Source organism: Zonotrichia albicollis, chromosome 1 (assembly GCF_047830755.1).
Source record: "Zonotrichia albicollis isolate bZonAlb1 chromosome 1, bZonAlb1.hap1, whole genome shotgun sequence".
Lineage (NCBI taxonomy): Eukaryota > Metazoa > Chordata > Aves > Passeriformes > Passerellidae > Zonotrichia > Zonotrichia albicollis.
The window spans coordinates 127,141,880-127,152,863 of NC_133819.1; positions in this window are offsets into that span (position 1 = coordinate 127,141,880).

Genomic DNA, 10,984 nt, shown 5'->3' on the forward strand with positions numbered 1-10,984 from the left:
AGGCCACAAGTAGCAAGTCTGTTGTAATGAATCTTAGCTATTATCATATTTTTACACATAAGGGTCTTTTAGAAGTGTTATTGCTTAGATGCCTGTCCTATTCACTTTTCTCATTGGCTGCCAAGGATACAGGGCTTCATCTGCACATTTAAACAAGGTAAAATAAAAAGGATGCTACTCCACTGTGTGATCATTTAAATAATAAGTGTACGTTTGCCTTTTAAAAGAGTCTTTCCCTGTCACAAATACAGATTATTCATACAGAAACCACAGCATACAATTATAGCATGAGTAAATAAATAAATAAATATAACTTTTAATGGAGTAATATTTCATACTGGTTTTAGTAAACTTCACTTAGCAACTGCTATGTTAGGAAGATGGTTGGCTCAACATATCTGGCTTTGATTTCTAGATCTGATATAGGCAACAAGAAGAATTCTAGATATTTAAATTCTTTGGGATGACTGGAAGCCTATACAAGCCACTGCAATCTGTACATTGATCTTGACATATTTCTAGTCAAGTCATCAGTTCTTCACCTGCCTGTCTGTAAAAAGAAGGAGAAAATTGTGGTTTTTTATATTTAACAGTGGTGATGGGAGGAGGCTTGTGAAATGGACAATTAATAAAGTAAATTCAAGACAAAAGTGATTCAGAGCATTACATGAACCAGTACATGTACCAAATAACTTACACAGCCAATGGAGAGAAACAATCCTGACATCCTAACTAGACACACAAACAATCTTGCTGAATTTTGATACTACTAGTGCTTCTTGTATCTAGCAAACCTGTATGTGTTCTGAAGCTCGGATATTCAAACTGATATTGCTACACAAGCTGTTAATATTATGGCATTCATAATACCTGTTAGGAACACTGACTGCAAGCAATCTCAGTGTAATCAGCTGCTATAATTTACAATATTAGATAAATGTAAAGCATCTGGGTACAAAGGAAGCAGGTACACAACATTTAATTTATTTCAAAAAGAATAGTTATCCTTTTTTTTTTAATAAAATTTGCTAATGAAATATTTCTCACTGGAAAAAGTATAAATAACTAGCTCACTACCAGTGCTGCATCAGGTGGTCTGCCAGCTGCTCTCTTCCATAAGTTCATTACCAGACTTGAGAAAAATCTCAAGATAGCAAGGTCTCAAGCAGTGTTTGGAAGTGGTCAGTTTACCATATGGTAAGTGTACTTGATGAAAATAATTTTTTTACTCTGTCAAAGATCATCTACCAATTGCAAAATAAAGAGGTTTAAACCTAAGTAAAATTTTATATGGAAATTCTCATAATTTGCTGGTCCATCTTCACATTTTTTCAGCCTTCCAAACATACAGACAGAACTGTGCACAGGTTTTTCTCTTCTTTCACAGCGGCAAAGAGTTTTATGTGCCTTGTATGATACTGTATTCTTCTACCAGGATAAGATTCCCAGCTTCAGCTGCTGATTCAAGCACTACATCTATTCAATGAGATTTTTTTCTGGGTCTTATGAAGTGTGATGACAAAGTATTCTCAGATGAGGCCTAAAACGATACTTGGGAAAAATTATTTCTGAATTGAATCTGATCTAATGATCTAAGATGGAAGTTTTCCTTTGTCCTAAAATAAGTACTGTAATACTTTCCCAAGCACTAAAAACAGCCTTAGGAAGACATTGTAGACTAACAGTAAAAAAGAAGAATTCTAAGAGAGAGGGAAAAAAAGATGTCAAGGGAACACATTTGATTGAATTTTATAAGCAGGAAACTTTTTATTTTCTATGATCTTATAATGACGTTCATCGACAGTAACCTTATTTAACTCACCGAATAAAACCAGATACTGGCTTAATCACAATCATTAGCACATGTCTCCATAACTTCAGCAGACTGACAACATAATGCTGATTCAACCAGCTAACCCACCAGATTTCACAGTTCCTGAGGAATGGATAAGGAAATATCCCTAAATTTTCTGCAAAAAAGATATGCATCATTGTGCAAGCATCATGTTTTACAAGACAGTATTTCAGGTTTAGGATTAATCAATTATTATGGTACAACATTATTACTTCTTGTAACGCATTTGCAGATTCTTGCAGAAACAGGCACTGGTGAGCTGCTACATGTGATGGTCTGAAGGCATATCTCAGATCAAAATCTATTTTTTAACTAAAAAATGTCTATCTTTAAGCAAAATTGTGTTTTACTTATGAAATAGGCCTGTTTTACAACTAGCAAAAAGTAAAGTTATTAAATCAAGCCACATAGCTAATCAGTAGCAGAGTGAAAAACAGCATAATTTGAATTTTTTTCTTGCTTGTGCTAGGTCCCTACCCTGGCTTTGAAAGGGATATGATCTTAGCACTAGTTCCTAGCTTTCCTACAGAAAACCATTCATACTCTTTGAGCTCTGGACATTTTCTCATTCATTTCCTTCTGTGGGTCAAAATTTCAGTTGCCGTACACTCATCTAACTCTGGAAAAAGTAAAGACAAAACAGTTCTCTTAAAAGTCTAATACTCAAATGTTTTAAAAGACTTGCAAGTGGGTTTATATATAGGAATATGCAGGAAATTAGAGGCTGCTATGATGAGCGTTCAAAAAGATTCTGCCACTTTTCCAGACTGATATTCACTAACAGCACTGTTTGTGAATGGATAGCTCTTGCTCATTATCAGTCGCTGTTGCTGAACGTTCACATAATTATTGTTTAACAATCTTTTTCTACATTACCTGTGAGTGCAGCACAATAGTACATTGCAATACATTAGAGCACTGTGGAGCTGATGTCATGTATGAGGATCCCTTTTGTCTTTGATGTTCTTAGCCAAGGTGAAGGTGGTTCCATTTGGGTGGTTCAGTTTAGGAGGTCTTTCATGAAGGAAGCTAAAATCCTTTTGATTCCTTTCTTTCCCATCTTTCTTCTCTCATCACTGGTATTTTACACTCATCTCCCTTCTCAGAGGGAAAATTCTCTCATCTTTTCCTCACATAATTCGTATTGTTTCAGGAACAGAGACTTGTTCTGTTTCTGCAAACAAATGTCTTACTTGTCCTGTTTAAACCCTGGATTACTTGGGTTTCTTCAGGCATTTTTCCTGCTTGTTTTGCATTTTTTGGTTGTTGTCTTACACGTTTTTTTCCTACTTATACATGCATTTCTGTTCTCTAGTTGTGCAACTGTCCCACAAGTGACTGTTTGCCCCTTTACTGTTTAATATATTATATTACATTAAATATATTTATATATTTATATATTTATATATAAATATATTTATATATTTATATATTTTATATTTATACATTTATATTTATATATATATTTATTTATATATTTATATATTTGAGAGGTGGAAAAAGATGACTAATTAAGAGAACAAGAATCTAATGATTTTCCCATGCTAACACACAGTAACTATTAGCCTCAAAAATCATGTCTGAAATCCTTAGAACCAATGAAGCAAGAGAAAAGAGAAGTGAGATTATAATCTAGGATTGTAGTAGTGCATCTTTATAGCTACTTATGAGGAAGAAGAATCTAGTTGTCTTAGACCCATCAATCCAACATGAACAGAAACTGGAGAGCTTTGCTGAGAGGAGAGTCTGGACAAATCAACAGGAAAATGACAGAAGCACCACATAATACGACTGTCTTGTGAGGGCCTAAAAATTACTGAACTCTCCTGCAATTTTTTGCAATGCCTTTGTGATACCTTGGTGACCTTAAATCTACCTCTTCTTAACAAGGCATATAACTTCAGTACAGGCCTTTGTTTTATACCTCAATAAGCATTTTTGTTGTCATTGGTTTGTAAGTAAAGATTTAATAGAAAATTACAGGGAAATTTAATAGAATGATTATGAGGAAGTGATGGATTTACTCCAATATCACCTATACATTCACACATGCATATTACATATATTCAATCTATATGTGAACATATGAAAGTTCTCTCCCACTGCCTGAATTACTACTATTTCAAAATAGTGCTGAAACTAGGGAGCCTACATTGCCCCTCAGTAACAAGGGGCAGTAGGAAGACACACAAAAATGAGCTTGTTGGAGAGAAGACATTTTACCTGTGGTAAAATTTCCTGAGAAGACAAATGCATAATCAGGAAGACTGGAGTGTAAGTGAAAATTTACCACTGTATCAGGAAGTACATGAATATGGCATGTATCAATATCTCAGGGAACATTCTCTTGGCAGCAATGCCAGAGAAGGGTAAGCTGCAGTTAAATGGAAGAAAGTATTTCAAAAACGAAGCTGTCTGCTGCTGTTTTTCATTGCCCATGTGGCACTGGTAAAAACTGGGATTATGGCAGGATTACACAGCAGGATAGGCAGAGGAACACTGGTGATTCTGCTTTCTCATAATTAATTGAAAGAGGCACTGTGATATTCTGGGCACAGGAAGAAGAATATTTTTTCTGGCAGGCTGCCCCTCTCCCTAACCCACAACAGCCTAAGGTTTTGCCTGTCTCTGCTCTGTACAGAAAAGGCTGCTGGTTCCAGCAGTGGATGCACAGTCTTGACTGCCAGGTGGGGACAATCAGAACATCAATCATAGCCAATTATTCGCTTTTGGACATTTCTGAGCTTGGAGACTATTTTAACAGAAGAGGAGGCTTGTTTACAGTCTCCAGGCTTTTCTAGTTCTGGGAAACAAGCTGTGTGTCACAGCCTTTAAAAATCACTACTATATAGTTATGAAATAAAAAGCCAGTGTCTAACTAAATGTTAATCAGAAAGTTCTGGATTCCATCCTAGCTTTCAGATTTTATGATGGATGATGACTGCTTCCTTTATTCAAAACAATTCCTCCTTTCTCTAAATCACTTAACTCTGTTTTGTTGGTGAACAGTTGCAGCTACACAGGCAATACAACAGTTTTGCACCTGATGTTGGACATTCATCTTTTTACATAGACTTCTGTCACTTGCTCTGCCAAAATCTTTAGCAGAATAAATTTTCCAAGAGTATCCTGTTATAAAACCTTGAGCAAAACAGAAGGTGGCTGAGGAAGAAAAGAGCTGGATTGAAACAGATATTAAGAGAGCTTTAGCTTGCAAGCCTTTGATTGATTAGGAGACTATCAATTTCTGATCATTCTTTCTTAATAAATTTGATGCATGGCTTTCCTTGGGGATAGGATACATTTGTATCCTATTTTGGCTAATCCAGAAATATCAATCTATACTTTTCAGAAGGAAAACATCCTCAATTGCATTTTGAATCACATTTTAAATAACTGCCTCAGTCATGAAAATGCAGTCTCACTAGAGACTGCATTAATTAATTTCAGCTTGGAGCTAGGGCTTTACTTTGTCTCTGACAGACTGTCCAACTGGCACTTTCCTTTTAACACCAGATGCAATACTGTTAATTTAAAGGACCATATTCAAGACAGAGATACATATTTCAGCAAGAGATTACTTGCATTACTCATCGCAAACTAGTGAAACAAAGATTTTTAAATATTTAATTTAGTTTTCATTATTCAAACTATTGATTCACTTTAAACATATCATCCATCTTGGACCACAGAACCCTGGTGATCAATTTTGTAATTTTTCATAATAATCCTTCTCTTGCCCAGTGTTTGTGCTCCTCTTTCCTATCGTGTTGGACATGTACTGAGAGAATAATGTGTTGTTATTTATTTTTAATAAAGTGTTTTAGTGTTTTGCAAGATTACACTATACAAAAATGACAAAATACATTATCAAGGTTATGACATAATTATCTAAGGGCACAGCAAAAAGTAGATCTCCTGACATGTTTTAGAGTGTTCTTTCAGTATCTGAGAAAACAAAATATCAGTCCTAAAATAAAATTTCTTTCTATTAATTGCACCATTCTGTTATAAATTCTTACTTTGTTGGCTTGGCTATCAAAAATTTCAGAATCAGGTTAATGTTCTCCTCAACATACACTAAATCCAGCATCACATTTTGCAATAAATATGGCACCAAAAATCTCCTAGCAAAAGGAACAATACCTATATTTTCATATATATATATGTTTATCTACGTATGTGTTATTTTGTATGTGTGAATGTCAGGAATTATCACACCTGAAAGCTTCTCTCAAAACCCTTTTTTCTTTTAACAGCAGAAGAGTGAATATTGTGTGAAAGGAGGAGATTAAATAGGATGGTAAACTATTGCAGTCTACTTACTTTTTTACCTCTCTCATTTTCCATGAGAATGGAAATGTGAAAAGTGTATTAATTCTAGTGCTAAATTAAAAAAAAAAATCAAACCAAAATGCAGTTCTTTAGGACTGTGCAATGGAAATAGATATCTCAAAAGCTGACTGGGTAAACAGAACAAATATTTAAATTAGGATGATGACATTGGGTTGGTATTTTGAAAGATTTAGAAGACAGTATACACCTGAATGTAGTCATCCCTCTGGGTATGCTCTGATTTACCATGTAAACTTATGCTATCTACCATGAAAGTCTATCCTAAGATGTCACATCCTCAGGTTTAATGAAAGAGTTAAAGCAATAAACAAAAAATGCAATTTACATGCATTTACAAATTAAATATCTTCAGAATGAATTATGGCATTTTATGAAGCTTCTGGGAGATATATGAGTAGATTTCTCCTTCTTTAATTATGCTACGCTGTTGCAACAGCTCTCTGGCCACAGAGAACCACACACAAATTTCCCAGGTATGGTCCTGGGGAAGGCTGTGTGAAGGTCAGAGAAGAGAATAATAAACAATTCCTGTCTTCACTTGCTGCACCTGTCGCTGTGAACATGTGGAACGTGCTATGGAGATTTGTTTACCAAATTTCTTAATTGGCCAGTGGTGGTGGTGTTTAGATTGAAGGACCGACTGGGTCCATCTGTGTCATGACTGTCTGTAAGAGCGATGGGTTTCTTAGTAAGTATAGTACAATAAAGTGATTGATCAGCTTTCTGGAATCATGCAGTCAATGCTAATTATTACCCAGTGGGGATGCTGTGCTATGACACTACTCTACCCAATAAAGAATGGGCTTCTCCCTCTCCATTTCACAATTATACCCAGTGTCTAACTCCCAAAAGCAGGTGAATTAAAAAATTCTACACTGTTCCTAGAACAATGTCTAATTATGTTTTTATTTTTAGTACATTAAATGAAGTGTATCTGAGGTTTCACAAATAAATTGAATTCTTACTGTAATCTCTGAAAAGTTTGGCATTGCCCCCAAATTGGGCATATTTTCATCACATTATGGGCAGGATTATTTTCAATAAATTTGATTTATTTTCATGTATGAGTCACAAATTATTGTAAAATATAAATTTCTGGTTTTGATAATATGTTTGAATGCAACTCATCATAAACAAATGCATGGTTTTTCACCTGTAGTCCTGAATGTGACTAACATTGGGGGGGAAATAAAATTCTTTATTACATAGACAATAATTTACTCAATCATCATGAAAAAAATTAGTATATTGGTTAATATATGAATTTACGGGTATATTATTATCACTTTCTCATATTGTGCATCTTTAATATATTTGAAAAAAGTCTTATTTGTGTGCTGAAATATTGATATTTTCTTTTAGTATTTCATGCATTCTCATATACATCTTAGGAAAGAGATGTGTTTCTTCTCTCTCTTTTTCCCACAATATATAATTGCATACACAAACAGGAGGCCACACAAGTAGAAAATTCAGCAGAATCTACACATTATTTCAAACCAGATACTTTTTAGGAAAATTGGATACTTAAGATTTTTAGTTGGATTATTAATATAAGTCAAGGTATCATTCCAACAAATTCTTTTAAAAGTACATAACCCCTGTATCTGTTTCAAAACATTTTTTTTTCAATAACAGCAAATTAACTTAATTGCTAGGCAAGTTCTTCCACTAATTTATTTTTTAAATTTCAGTTCACCAACTTCAGCTTTTATTGCAGTGAAGGGAGACAACCCATCTTAATTGATCAGCATCAAACTCCAATTTATTGATCAACCAGGCGCATTTTATAACCGTGTTAATTAAGCTCATACATATTGCAAAACCCGAGCTCATCATTGGTCACAGATTACACATTAACCCCTCCTTTTGTTTTCAATACCTGTGGTTTGTTATTGAACCCAAGATTAGTGTTCTCACCCTGATATGAATGGTTCTTAAAACTTACTTTTACTTTCCCAAAACAGCCAAAGATAGAGTGTTTACCTGTTATGAGAAAACTGCCTGAGAACTCTGCTGTTTACAGAAACGTGCCTGGGAAACAGGCTTGGGAACAGCTGCTTACAGCTGCCTTTTACTTTTCCATCAGCTGTATATTTTCATGTTCTTTTTTCCTTCAAGCCATGTCTGAGCAAAATTCTCCAACAGCTTTAAATATGATATTTTCATGCCTTCTCTTTCTGGATTATCAGAAAAAAAATACTATAAAGAAATCACTGTCCATGATTAAGTTGCAGACATGGAGGACACTGTTTTCTTCCTTTTGCAGTGATTCTTCTTCAAGTGGTACAAGCTGATCCACCCCTATCACTCTTGTTCCTACTCTGGCACTTTGTCAGCAAGCTAAATATGTCAGCACAACTTTTTCTATGCCATGTCATGAACGATATCCAAGCACTGATCTGGCTAAAGAGCATCCTCCTGGGCAGCTGACTATGCTGTGGGTCCTGCAAAAATGACAGAAGGCTTCAGAAATGGACATTGCAATGTTGATCATAAAGGTTCTTTGCTGGTTTTGCTGCTGGTTTACATTCTGAAAGGCTTCACTTCCTGAGCACATCGCTGCAGCGTCACTTCATGTAAAGATTTCCACTCAGAATGTTGGAGAGCTCTGGCAAAATGGCAGCAAGCACATTTGAGTGGGAGGTGCTGTTGCAGTCTGTGGAGTGCTCGGTGGTGTGCTGTTCCCACTGAACATTGTGTCTGGTGGATGCCAGCAGTAGCACAGCACTGACTGGATTTCCCACGCAGCTCGGCGTGGCAGAGCCTGCTGATCCATCACAGCCTGCCAGCGCTCTCACAGCATCCCTAATGAGGGGCTCTGTGATAATGTGGAAGATAGGCTATTCCTTTCCCATCAACTGATCCTTGCACTTCTGGGTGATTTGTCTTTGATGCTTCTTGCAGCAACTTACAAAGCTGCAGGCTAAAAAGCCAACAAATTTTTCTTCCTTAACTTAGAGGATGCCTGAAGTCAAGCACTAAGACAAATATAATAACAAATGATGTGTACTTAGAAATCATACATTGGACACTAAGCAAAGGAAACAAAGCTTATTATGTTTCTGCTGGGATTTCTCTTTTATTTTCCAGTAATAAAGTATTTTAGGAAAAAAATTTATAAAATAATAATTTTGCAGATGTCAAAATCACAAGCAAAAGTAATGACAATATTTGAGAGAGAAAAGTTAAAAACTAGAACTCACTCAGAGAAGTAATTTGTACACAGTCTTTCTGTTTGGCTTGTGAATTTTACTCTTTACTTGTCCATAATGGAACCTGCCACTTTTTGTTCCAAGTAAAGATTATAGTTTTACTTGCTCTTTCTTCTCAAAACCTGTTCATTCCCAAGCATTAGCAAACTTCAGCATAAATGGAAGGTGATAATTCATATTCTTCTTTTGAATCTCTTACAGCTGTGGGTATACAAAATTTGTGATAGGAAGAACATTAGTTAAAGAAATAATCTGAACTGGTAAACCTAAAGAAAGGGGAGTGGGAAATATGCGTAACCAGCTTAGTTGTCGGTTTTACTCAGAACTTTACAACTACTCCCTCTAGCCCTTAAAGTGCCTCAGGAATACAGGCAAGGAATACTAGAAATAGTACCATCATATTTTTTCCATCTATTTTGAAATTGATGGGTCTCGTTCCTTCTATTTTTTTACTACATCATCTCTGCCATCTCAGCTGCTGCCAGTCCCAGGCAACTGAAATGGTCTCTTTGCCATATTTTTCTCTCTCTGTGTAGATTCTACAGAACCCCTAATACAAGATGCCAGCCTCTTCCACTGATGTCAGATACCACTTCTCAAAGTCGGTTTAGTCACCTTAAATGCTGATGGGTTCATTTTGGAGTGGCACACCTAAACAGAGGTCAGAGCTTTCATTAGGAAACCCAGAACAGAGCAAGGAATATCGATAGAGTTCATTGTTTCCTAACAAAAATCTTTGTTGCTGTAAGTACTGTGCAATTTTCATTGGGAGTTCAATAGCCATTAGTTCTATATGATGTTTTAATAAGCTATAAAAGGGTAAGATTTTAATTGCTAATTAGCAATAAACATTGATTTTTTTGCCTCACTGCTCTCCCCAGGACAAGCCACACAGGCTCTTTAGCCCATATTGTCAGCATTTAATTTCAGCTGTTATCTCCTTCCATGCTCTCACTTTTTTTTTTTTCCACCATCCAACTCTTGTTACAGCCTCCAGTTATAAACTGGAAAACTTCCAACGTTGAAATTCATATAGAGAGAAAAAGCTGCAGTGGGGCCAGGAAGAATGGGAAACAGAAGTTGAAATGAAAGACTAATGAAGGATAAGCACCAACAAACAAAATTCAACCTCATTTTTAGTAATGACTTTTCAATAAAAGGAGTCTATAGCCTTTGAACGGTGCTCAGCAAATATATGTTAAACAAAAAAGAAAAACAAACAAACAAAACCGCACCAAACAAAGAAAACAAACCCATGTGAGGAAAAAAAAAACAACTCCAAAATCTGTCAAGATTATCCTCAGATTACTTGTCAGATTACTTTTTGTACCTGAATTTAAATGCTGGCTTTTCTGACTGACATCAAGATACTGTAGATTTGTATTTTGACTGTTAAAGTTACATTTTAATTAAATAAGAAAAAAAAGTTGCTTTTCTGCAACTTTTGGAATCACATTATTTTCAAGTAAGTGTCCCCACAAAAACAAAATATTTCCTTCTGCAGTATCTTCCTTTCTTACTTTTTAGTAAATCAAAAAGTTGTGTAATTGTTTTTCTA